Source organism: Zosterops lateralis (genome assembly GCF_965231275.1).
Source record: "Zosterops lateralis genome assembly, chromosome: 3".
Classification (NCBI taxonomy): Eukaryota; Metazoa; Chordata; class Aves; order Passeriformes; family Zosteropidae; genus Zosterops; species Zosterops lateralis.
The window spans coordinates 104,625,097-104,636,702 of record NC_139764.1 but is presented as its reverse complement, the minus strand read 5'-3'; positions in this window follow the sequence as shown (position 1 = coordinate 104,636,702).

The following is an 11,606-nucleotide window of genomic DNA, read 5'->3' as shown; positions in this document are numbered from 1 at the left end:
CCCTTCCTGAGTTCCCTGGTTTTGTGCCCAGCACTGCCAGGCTTGCCCTCCTGCATTGTCCATGGCTATTGGGGACGTTTGAGTGTGGAGCACTGAATCATTTCCACTCACAGGGGTTGGGTCCTGGTCATGGTGAATCACCCTACCATGGCTACCTCCTCTTGTACAGCTGTGGACAAGATCCCAGTCTGGCAGATGGGCTGCCCTTCTGATGCTCTTCAGAACAGGAATTAATTTAATTTAACTAGAACCCCACCATGGATGGAAGATCACTTCAAAGTAGGAAACTGAGGCAGAAGGGAAATCTTCAAGGAACCACCATGAGCCTCATGTTTCAGCCACAATCCCAGGGCTCTGCACCTCCACCTCACCTTCCCTGTCATCAACCTTTTCTGATGGAATAGAAATAAGCTGCAGTGACAAACCCCCTCCACGCTTCAAAACTGAGGGTGTTTGCAGCTGTTTCTGTTAGCTGAGCCAGTGGGGCTCCACCAGTTTTTCAAGTCTTGAGCAAGTTCAGTGATCAGACTATTGATGCCAGTGGCTACTTGGAAGAGTGTGTTTTCATGTAGTGACCACACAAGAAGCCTCTTGGGGCTTCACTTAACAAATGTCTTCTAGTGAGATGGCTACAAGTGACAGCAAAGCCAGCTCAGCAAGTAGCTAAGCAACAGCATCATTTTCCTTCCAAATCTTCCAGCAACTCCTTCCAAAACTTACTTAAACTGCAGCCAAGCTGAATTCTTTCTGATTGTCTGCTCAGGGATAGCCAGGGAAGATAAGACAAATCAAGGTACAAACTCCATGCATGAAACATCAGATGGATTCAAGGACCCTGTAGACTGCTTTGCTTCAGGCCCAGAGACCTGATGTCAGCTCAGTCTGGCTGCCTAAAGCTGTCCTTGTCTCACATCACTTTCTGTTTGAGCACTGTGCTCTAGCTAAGGGACAGGAAATGCTTTGCAGAGAGTTCAATCCTTCTGGAAACAAAAAAGTGTCTTGAAAAAGGCTTTCCAATATTCCCTCAGGGAAAATTGTCCTATTCAGCATCTGGTTGACAGGGTCTGGCATAAGCCACCCGAAAACAGTGAGTCAAAACACAGCTGAGAGTTAAGTCAATTTAAAAAAAAAATTAAAAGCTGACTCTGCTTTTTGAAAAGTGCAAAGTCAGCAAGTAATTTGTCAATGCACCAAGCACAGATGCTGGATCTTGGTGATGACTCACCCAAGTGTCCTCACGGTGATAGTCCAGGCCAATGTCTAGTTGAAAGGGGTGGGATTCACTTCCCTTCATTCTGGGTTCCTTTTCAGCCTAATAACCACCTTCCCATTACTAGTTCCTGGAGAGAGAGCATTATCTCCAGAAAACAGTTCCTACAGCATTAGCACAGAGCCCAGCTGAGACAGCTGTCATAGAGGTGAAGATAGCCATCAGCTGTCTCCTCCCCACCCCTGGATGAACATGTGAGATGTTACAAGGGGAAGCACTGTCCTACAGCTCTCCTTAAGCTCTGCTCCATGATTCCTTATTCTTATGTATTAAATCCTTTAATTTCCACTCTGTCTTTTTTCTCTCATCAGTTTCCCACATCACTGTGTTCCTCCCCAACTTCTTGTCCTCCAGCTCCCAGGCCCTTTGTGAAGGCTCCTCAGATTTGAGGGCATCAGAGAGGAAAAGGGGAGACCTGACTGGGAGAGTATTTGCCAGCAGATATCCAAGGGAATACCAGAAAAGGAACAGAGTACCTCACCTGATCTTTCCAGTTCCCAACTACTCCTAGGAGATTCCTTCACTGCCCTCTCCCCATCCCTTCCCAGCCAGTGCTGCTCATGACTGTTGTTCCAGGCTCACTTCTCTGCCACTTGAGACAAAATTTCTCCATACATAAACAAAGTCCTTTGCTTTCTATCGCAATGCAAAGTCTTACCAGCAGCTCCAGTTTTTGGTAATAACTCCAGTTATCTCACTCATAACTTTCTGAATGCAGCTGTTCACCGCTATGAACATGGAAGGAAGGTGGGGTTTGTTTTGTTTTGTTTTGTTTTGTGTTTTTTTTTTTTTCTTTATCTTCCCATCCTTCGGTATTGTTACCTTTTCTCTCTCATTCACTTAAGTGCTCTAATCCCATGCTTTTATTTTCTGCCACAGACCTGACAAATGGAATTAAATTCGGGTAAATTTGGTCTCCTAAACAGTTACTCTGGGAACACCAACAAGCCCTGGGGGTTAGCTAGGTGTGAGGTGGGCAGAGAAGACTCTCAGCTCCAGCCCAGCACTCCTCCCTTCACTCCTCTGTGCCTGCTGCTGTGCTGGGCTGTGAGGAGGAGAAGGAATGGAGGAAGGTGGGTGTGGGGTGGGGGAAAAGATATGGTGCAAAGTTGTGTTTGATTGCAGCTTTGCATGGTCTGCATCACTTCCACCAAAGATTATCCCTGACGTCCCTGCCAGGGCAGCATGTCCTCCCATGACAGATGTGGGGCTTTGGGCCCAAAGGAGAGATTACTCTCCCCTGAAAGGCCCCAGAGACACCAGCACACACCGTGGGGCAAAATGAGCAGTTCACAAACTAATTCTTACCACTGGTACCTTCCGGTCTTCTACCCAGTTCTGCATTAAAACCCCACAATTTCTGCTTTCCTTTTCCATCTTGCCTTTTCCAACATTTTGCTTTGTAAACAAAAATTCATACCGTGGGACTCTTTCTCCTTCAGCTGCTGAGCAGCATGAGGAGCTCGGAAAAGAACCCACCCCACAGTCACCCCATCCCAGCTCAGCAGAGGGACCGGGTGCCTGCGGTGGGACCGAGCATCATCTGGAAGCGTCCGAGCCCTGGGAAGGGCTCTCCCAGGGCAGGAGCACCATCTCCTGGAGAAGGGATTTATAGCACTGAGGCTCCGTGTAAGGTGTTTTCAGAGGCACAGATGGCATGTGGAAGGCACTTGCAGTTTGGTCGGCACCTGCTCTGGTTTCTCTCCGTGTAGGCTGTGAAACAGACCTAAAGCAACCCAGTACAAGTGTGTCCTGTGTAAAAAGGAAGGAGATGGAAAACTGGCTGCAAATGGGAACACATTTTGTGGGCATATCCTTTTTTCTCTGTGATGTGCATTGGACAGACTTGAGTGTGAGTTGCAGGATCAGGTGTTAAAGTTTTTATTTCAAGTGTATTGGGTGAAGTTCCATCTTATTTCACATTTGAGACTGTCTCAAAAAGACATGGAGTTAATACAAAGAGCAAATCACATCTTGCTTAAGGAAGAGTCCTTTGCAAAGTTTTGAGGAGTAACTTAGAACAAGCTTTCTGCTTATATATCTTTCCATTGGTAAATGCAATAAAAGGAGATATATACAATGTATTACATCCTGCAGCCCCTCCACATTTATTTAGTTCTACTAAATTTAAAGGCATGCCTCTGGACGGGCAGTTGCATGGATGGAGCCACTGACACACATCAGTGTGGGATGTCAAGTGCCCTATTAGGGATGACCCTGATTTCCTAACCCATCACAGTGGTGTGTGTTCACAATTGCCTATCTCAGCTCTCTGCAGACAAGCTGGTGTGAGCTGTACTCACATCAGTATTTGGGCAGCATCTGTTTCTGCCTCAACAAGAAAAGCATGGACCTGTTATTTATAGTAAGATACAAAGATGATCCCGGGGTGGAGCACCTCTCCTATGGAGACAGGCTGAGAGGGCTGGGGCTGTTTCAGGCTGGAGAAGAGAAGGGACACTGCAGCCTTACAGTACTTAAAGGGGGCTTATAGAAAAGAAACAGAGCAATTTTTTATACTGGTAGACAGCAATAGGACAAGGCAGAGTAGTTTTAAAGTAAAAGAGGAATCATTCTGACTGAATGATAGGAAGAAATTCTTTATTTTTAGGGTGGTGAGGCACAGCCACAGGTTGCCCAGAGAAGCTGTGGATGTCCTATCCCTGGAAATGTACAAGGTCAGGTTGGATGGAGCCCTGAGCAACCTGATCTAGTGGAAAATGTCCCTGCTCATTACAGTAGAGGGTGGCAGAACAAGATGATATTTAAACTCCCTTCCAACCCAGGCCTTTTTATGATTCTATGATTTATATTTAATGCAGGCAACATGCTTGCTTTGCCTTGCCCACTGTCACACTTTGCCTAGTCTGTCCTTACACATCAGCACACTTATGTGCAGGTTCAGGCACCTAAGACAATACCAAATTCTTTAATGTGAATATATGGTGCTGAGACATCCAGACTTCCAGCTGCTGCCTCTGAAAAGAGGGAGTATTCTAACCTTCTGCCTCATTGACCAGCATGATGACTATAGACCTTTTCCAACCTAAATGATTCTGTGAGTCTACAGGGGTATCCTGAGTGTCCTGCACAGAAACCCCAGGTACCTATTTTAGCACCTATGCAGGTGACCTTATGAGATCATCAGAATTTAGTAGGAAAAAATAAATAATACGGGACTTCCTGATACTGAAGAAACCCTTGAAGAGCACAGCACTATGTGTGGTTGCTTCAGCAGTGTACAGGGAGCTCTGCCTATTTCTGTATTTCACACATTGATCTCACTAGGTTAGGAAGCCAAAATATGCCATTTTGGGCTCCTTCATCAGTGTCCAGAAGAAAAGCGCAGCTCAAAATATCTTAATATGACTGGGTCCTGTATGAAATGAAATTAAATGATTGTTGGGAGGGAAGCTACTGATTTGTTAACCAGCACTTCATACTTGGCACAAGAAGGTGTTAAAGTCTGCCTCTGCCCTTTCTGTAGGGCCTCACCCTGCATGCAGATTCAGTCTTGGCTGACAGTTTTTATAAAAGTCAAAGGCACTGGAACAGTTAAAGATTGTCCTGGGCCTTGATGAATTAGCAGTGTAGAAACTGCAAGTGAACCCAGATCTGAATCTTCTCCACAGCTTTTTCCTCTGTACAGTAATGGCTTGTGGATACAATATTTATAAGACAGGTTGTGAATATAAAGACTCATGAGCTCTTCAGGTAGACATAATTATGCAAGTAGAGGTAGCCACTTGGGCTACATCTATAGACATAAATTAGATGTCTATAGGAACACTCATTGGTACCAAGGTCAAGTGCTGTGGATCAGCCCATGTCCACATGGATAAACTCCCACCATCTCCAAGACTCATGGTCATGTACAAGCTGTCAGGTGAGAAAAGTCCCCAGCCTGTGTTAATGACTGAACTGCCCCAAGAACTCTCCATCAGGGTATGAGTCCAAAAGCACGTGAGATCCTCTTAACTCTGTGACAGTGCTGACCTAGCTCCCCAGCACTATGATAGAAGAGGTACAACCAACACCAAAAAAGACTCTAAGCATCAGTATTTTATTGTTCTCCAGTACAACCTTTTATACTTTTTACCATACATGCATTACACCTGTGTGCCCTCTCTGCCCTTCTGTGATTTGTCAGTACACCTCAGCACTTCATGTTTCTTTGCCTTCAGTACTGTTCACCTGTCCTACACAGCTGTAGCCCATTAGGGATGAGGAGGCTTGGCTGCAGCCCTATTCCCAATTAACACAAACTATGTGCCCACAGCACTATATAGTTTAGCTGGGCAAAAGAAATGCTGGAGATCAGGTCAGGATACCTGATGGGCTTGTGTGTAGAAAACCTAGGTCATTGTCAGGAGTGTCTGTGGCTTTGCCTTTGTTCCTTCAAAAGCTTATTCCAGCATGGCTGGGCTGAACCTTAGCTAGCCAAGAAACAGTGGCTTTTCCTGTTGGAAGGAAGGTCTGGGCCTTTAGTATTTGGTGGGGAGCTGAGAAGCTGGCAGCAAGAGCAATGAAGAACACTACCCTGGAAAGGTCCCTGGGATATCCACACTCCTTCCCATCTCAGTTTTTTCCTCTCTCTTGCAAAAAGTCCCTGACTGCTTTCGTGGGCAGCTTGGGAGAAGGAAACACTAAAGTTGTATTTACAACTTTGAACAGGATAGGAATGGATGTTCCTGGTGGAGTGTCAGGAAAGAAGAGCACTTTCCAGGCAACCAGCTTTTCCTCAATTCCTGCATTTCGCTTTTTACTGCCCACACCACTTCCCCTGACTGTGTAATGCCCGGGTAGCAGTTACCATTCTGGTTTTGTAATTGTAGCTTTGAATGCCCAAGTGACTGATTCCAGCTTAGGCTCTAGTCTTAGGAACCAGGAATGGATACAGCTGGTTGTAGGACCAGCTTGAACAATGTGGTCTCCCACGGAGGCTTAATTTCTATTCTCCTCAGGCTGATTGTTCCTCTCACCAGGTGGTGGTTTGTTCTTGCACTATGGAAAACTGAAAACTTGGCTCATGAGAAAAATATCCAAAATGTTTGCTGCACCACTGTACCATAAATGGCTACATCCCTCTCTGGGGATGTTTTTTCCTCTCTCTTTCTGAAGCATGAATCACCCATTTCTCTAAAATCTCTAACACCCATATAGTGCCACTTCAGTATTCACGATTTGGAGGAGTGTGATAAAGAAGTGCTATGGGTAGATTAATTTCGCTTGATCTACAACATGAGATTTGTTAGACACACATCAGCTGTGCCACTCTTTTTTGACCAGAATTTTTCCTTTTGTCCATTGACTACAAAGCCAGTCTACCAGATCAGCACAGAGCAAGATGCTGAGCAGGTCAAAATCTAATTTAAAGCAAGAATAATCTCACTGTGTAATGCTGGATAGGCAAGTAGTTACTGCTTCATAACACCTTCACAATTGCAGCAACAAATATCTTCATTAAAAAACATTAATTTAAATACCCATGTCCATGACCTGGTGAAACCCAGAATCTGTTAGCCACTTTCTAGGTAAGAGTCACAGCATCTTAAAATGCTTAAAATGCTTATTGTAAAAATATCTGTGAGCTAAACTCAGCTCCTGAAAGAAACAGCAATGACCTGGAAAGATGTTCACCTTCCTACCACAGCTGTGTATGAACAACTGGTTGATGAGATGGGTTGTACTGATTGTGCCATGAGACAGAGGCATCTTGCAGATCTTCTTGGACAACTGTGTCACCCTATCTTGGCTTGCTGTTTACTAAGCCTAGAAAAGATTTAGCCATTGAAATGGCTCTTGTGGCGTGTGCCAAATTTGTTATCTTGGATTGAAAAGAGTGCAGCAGAACCACTGTGACTCAGTTTACCAAAAAAACTGCATTCTACTTGCCTTTTATTTCCATCACACGCTGGAGGTATATGAGAAGTGACTGGTGAGCCAAATCAAACAGGTATCTGCTGAGTTTATGCCTCAGCTTTTCCCTTAGAGAGACACAAATCCTGGCCTCTCACCTATTGAGCTGCCAGGTTTTTACAATGGTTGGAGGAGCTGAAAGTTGTCCAGCCATTTTCTCCTCTGTTGTGTTTGGTTAAAATGGGTCATTAGGTTACTGCAGTGTTTTTCAGTGGGGAGCAGCCACAGAGACTGGCAGATACATGGAGCAACAGACAGAGCAATTGCACACTCCTTTTTAGGAAGAGGTGCTAAAAAATAACACACACCTCTTCACCTCCCAGCCCTTTCTCTTTTTCTTGCTAATTCCAAAAGTTGAATTTTTTCCTTTTGGGAGAATTTCAGTCAGGTCCAGAATCACTCATAAAATGGAGGAATTGTTCCAACAATGGTCCTGAAAGGTTTCCTAATTTTAAAAGGAAATCCAGGAACAAAACCTGGCCAGCTCTAACCTGGATGGTTCACAGTGTGCTCTGGTGGGCAGTTCAGCAGAGAAGCCTGGGTTTCCATCACTCTCAGCCTTCACACTTACAGTCAGGAATCTGCATAAAGGGAGCCACTTCCACACTTTCACACAGGTAATGAGCAACCAGGAGCCAGGACCAAAACCAAGCAGGCCTTGGGCTCTTGCTCACCTCCAACTAAATAACTTAGCACAAACATAAACACCTCTGGAGCTTCTTTGGTGGGAGTGAGGAATATAATGGTAAAATCCTTGGGCACCGGCTTTGATCAGGTGTGGGGTTGAAGATGGACTTGAAAAACTTGACAACATATTTAGGTGGAAACTTGTGCAGTTATTGACTGTTCCTTCACTTTTCCTGGACTGGGGAAATACTTTCCATTGCTGCTATGTAAAGACTCAACTACCCAAAAACTATGGTTTCTTTGGGGAAAAAAAAATTAAAATTACTGTATCTATCTCCTGTAGGTGTGATTCTTGAATAATATAGACAATTTTCTGTATTTTAGGGTTTGGCTTTATTAAACTGAGGCAAAATCTCATATTTTCTTCCTCACTGGCTACTATTAAACTTATCCATGATTTACCTAGGACTCCCAAACTTAAGAGAGGTGGAATTTTAATTCCAGGGCTGCAGCAGGTCAAGAGCCAGGCTTATCTTTCAGCAGGGATTACCTATGGTTTCTACTAGATTATTCCTGACATGTGGCTCATCATATTACAGGTTAAATGTTTAAAGCAGGGAGAAAAGCATGAGGCATAATGAATAACAGCTCTATAACTCTGCTCCCTTCTCTCCAGAATGAATCTATACCGATTTTAGGAGGTGTGCAGATTAAAAGACTGCCATGACAGGCTATCAACAACCTCACCACATCATATAACAAGACTGAACTTTAAATCTACCATTTTGGCTACCTTTGAAACTCACTGAGAAGCCCAGTCCTAATATAAAATCTCCTAGTGGTTCACATCTGGGTTTTGTAATTGTCATCTGAAAACAAATAGTGTTAGGAGTGATAAGTGAGTGATCATCTCACTGGAATCTTAGTGCAGCCATTTTCAGTAATGAAATTATACTGCACTTCTCCCAAATCAAGGCTGAGAAAAGTTCCATGCTCAGCTTTTAAACTGTGTTTCCATAGCTGATTTTTTTTTTCTAAATATGTTACTCTGCCCTTGCTTTTTCCTCCCCCATTTTATTTACTATGCCCTAAGCAGGGCTCTGATTTCCCCTCATCCTGCCATGATTACAGCTATAGTCCTCTGCCAGGGATTCAAAACTTGGTGGACAATTTCCTCTGGACTTATAAACTCACTGTTGTTCTCCTGCTGCTTTGGGGGAGATGAAAAGCAAATCCAAGAGCTGCCAAGAATCACACCCAGGCAGGGATGCAGTGCTGCAAGAGCTGGTCCCTGCTCAGTGTACAGGAGACAGACACGACCCTGGGATGAGTTCATGGGGTCACACCTTGACCCTGATGGAGACCCCTCATCTCCTCGTGCCCCTGTGAAGAACAGAGAGGGATCAAACTGTAGGGCTGCAGCCTGTTTGCATCCAACAGAATGAACAGACCCCAGCCACAAATCACTCAATATTTTAACAGGCTCTGAGAGGTTTTTCTTCCTTGATTTAACCCTTTGTGGGACCTCAGGGCCTGCTGAAGATGGCTGGTGAGCAGTCCTTGGGTGCACGTGGCAATTCTTCCCCTTTTTCATACCATTCAGTCCCCTACATCCATGCTGAGGCAGGTGGCTGAGAAAACCCCTCTGGGCTACGAGTCAGTGAAAATTAGCTATTGAGAGTAGATTGTGTATCAAAAGTAAATACAAACATCAGTTCTAACTGCAAATGCATCACTGACTGACTTCAGCTCTGTAGAAAATCCCAGTGGAACTGGTCCACAGTCAGGTTTTGAGCACGAGCTGAGGGTTACACTGGAATTGGTGAGATTATGGGTGTGAGTGAATGGTGCCAGATGAGCTGGACAGTCAGCTCCCAAAGGGTGAGTGTCATGGTTTACCACATACTATGAAGAAAATTAACTCACCACATGCAAAACCAGCACAATGAGACATAGCTGGGGATTGCAGCCAGCACCAGTGCCCATCCTGCATCTATAGGTGGTATTTGAGTGCTCTCTAGTGGACAGAAAATGGATCCAGAGGCAAACAAAACTGATGAGCTGAGCCTAAGTCACTCTCAGCTGAGTGTCTGAGGCATTCAGTCTGTAATACCCACACACCATGGGCCTGTGCTGAGTGTCTGGGAGCAGGATTTGGGAGGGAGGCTCAAAGCCAGGTCTCCCTGATCTGTGACACTTCAGGGCAGAGGTTTGATGAGAGAGCAGTGCAGGGTGGCAGGGGATGCTCACCTCACCTGGTAAGAGCTGACTCAAGAGCACAAGAACCACCTCAACCCCTTTACACTACTTTTCAGTGCTTTTCCTTGTGTTGAAGAAAACACCTGCAGTTCCTGCTCCCATGTGTAGTCAGTGGTTAGCAGAGCAGAGAGGTGCTGTGGAAGGAGAGTAGTAACATTGGTCATGGAAGGGAAGAAAGAAGCGGGGAAAAATTATATCAACTCATTTACTATCTGCTGCTGAGCCTCCAGGAGCCCTCTGCTCTGAGAGTCCTGCCAGTGCTGGACACAGTAGCTCTGACAGAAAATATTGTTTCACAGCTGTCCCAGGTCCCCGGATCCATTTCTGAGAAAAAGACAAAACAAAACAACAGACTATGGGGATACTGGACCATACAGTCACCCCAGGACATTGGACAAAGTGATAAGACACTGGGCAAGGTAGAAATCTAGACTATGTCAGTGTAAAAACAAGGTTAAGGAAGTCAGCTTAGGACACAGGCCATAAAATAGTTATGTAGTAGGTACTCCCAGATCAGCAGAAACATACTACTGAACTACTGAACCCAAATGTCAAAAGGTGTCCTGAAATAATGACATTTATAACGATATTGTATTGCAGTTGGGATTTGCTTATAGTAGGTACCTGAGTTTTGAGTTCTAAGAATAACTCATTTTCCTTTTATTTCTGTGAAATGACAGCTAAAAGATTTTTATGGTGGTGGCAGTAAAACCAGAAACAGCCACTTGACTCATGAAACAGCTACACCTCTTGTTAAAGAGGTTATATGCATCTCTCCATAAACTCTTTGTTTAAAAACTGGCTTCTCCATTACCTCTCTGTTGAGGGGGTTATTATCTTAGCCTTCCTGGACAACACCATTTTTCAGCATGAGCTCCTCTTACATAGACACTTCCCAATGCTCAGACATCCTGAACACAAATAAAACTCCTTCAACCTCCCATTGAGCTTAATTACTTGTCTCCCACTCATTCTTTTTCTTCACTTTCTAAAGGCTTTTGACAGAAATCAGACTGATCCCCTTTTCTTCAAGTATCTTCTCCCACTTGGAGCAGTCATCTTTGGCCTTGCCTCATTTATGCAGAAACCACAGAGGGTCTAGTACAGTACCACACACACCTGCAGTAAAAGAACATGCATTTGTATTTAGGCAGTTGTTCTATGCAAATTAATTAATAGTTTTACCACAGAGGCTATGCATAAATTAGACTAGTAAATACAGTCTGCATGAATATGCTGATTCAGTTTGTTGATGGTATGAAAAGAAAGAGGAAAAAAATCCAGAAAAAGAATGGATAAAAATAAGTCAAGCAATGTACCATGCCAGTCAGTACTGCAGAGCTAAGAGGCAGGGGGAAAAGCCATAAATCCCAAAGAAAATAGTCCTGAAACTTCAGAGAATTTATTTGTCTTTCCTTTGCTCATAGACAATTTCACTGAGGGAAAAGAAACCATGAAAGAGAGAGGAACAGCTAAGGGTAACCCAAGCAGTAGGTAGGAAAATGTAAGTTTATAAGTGATGACTATTACT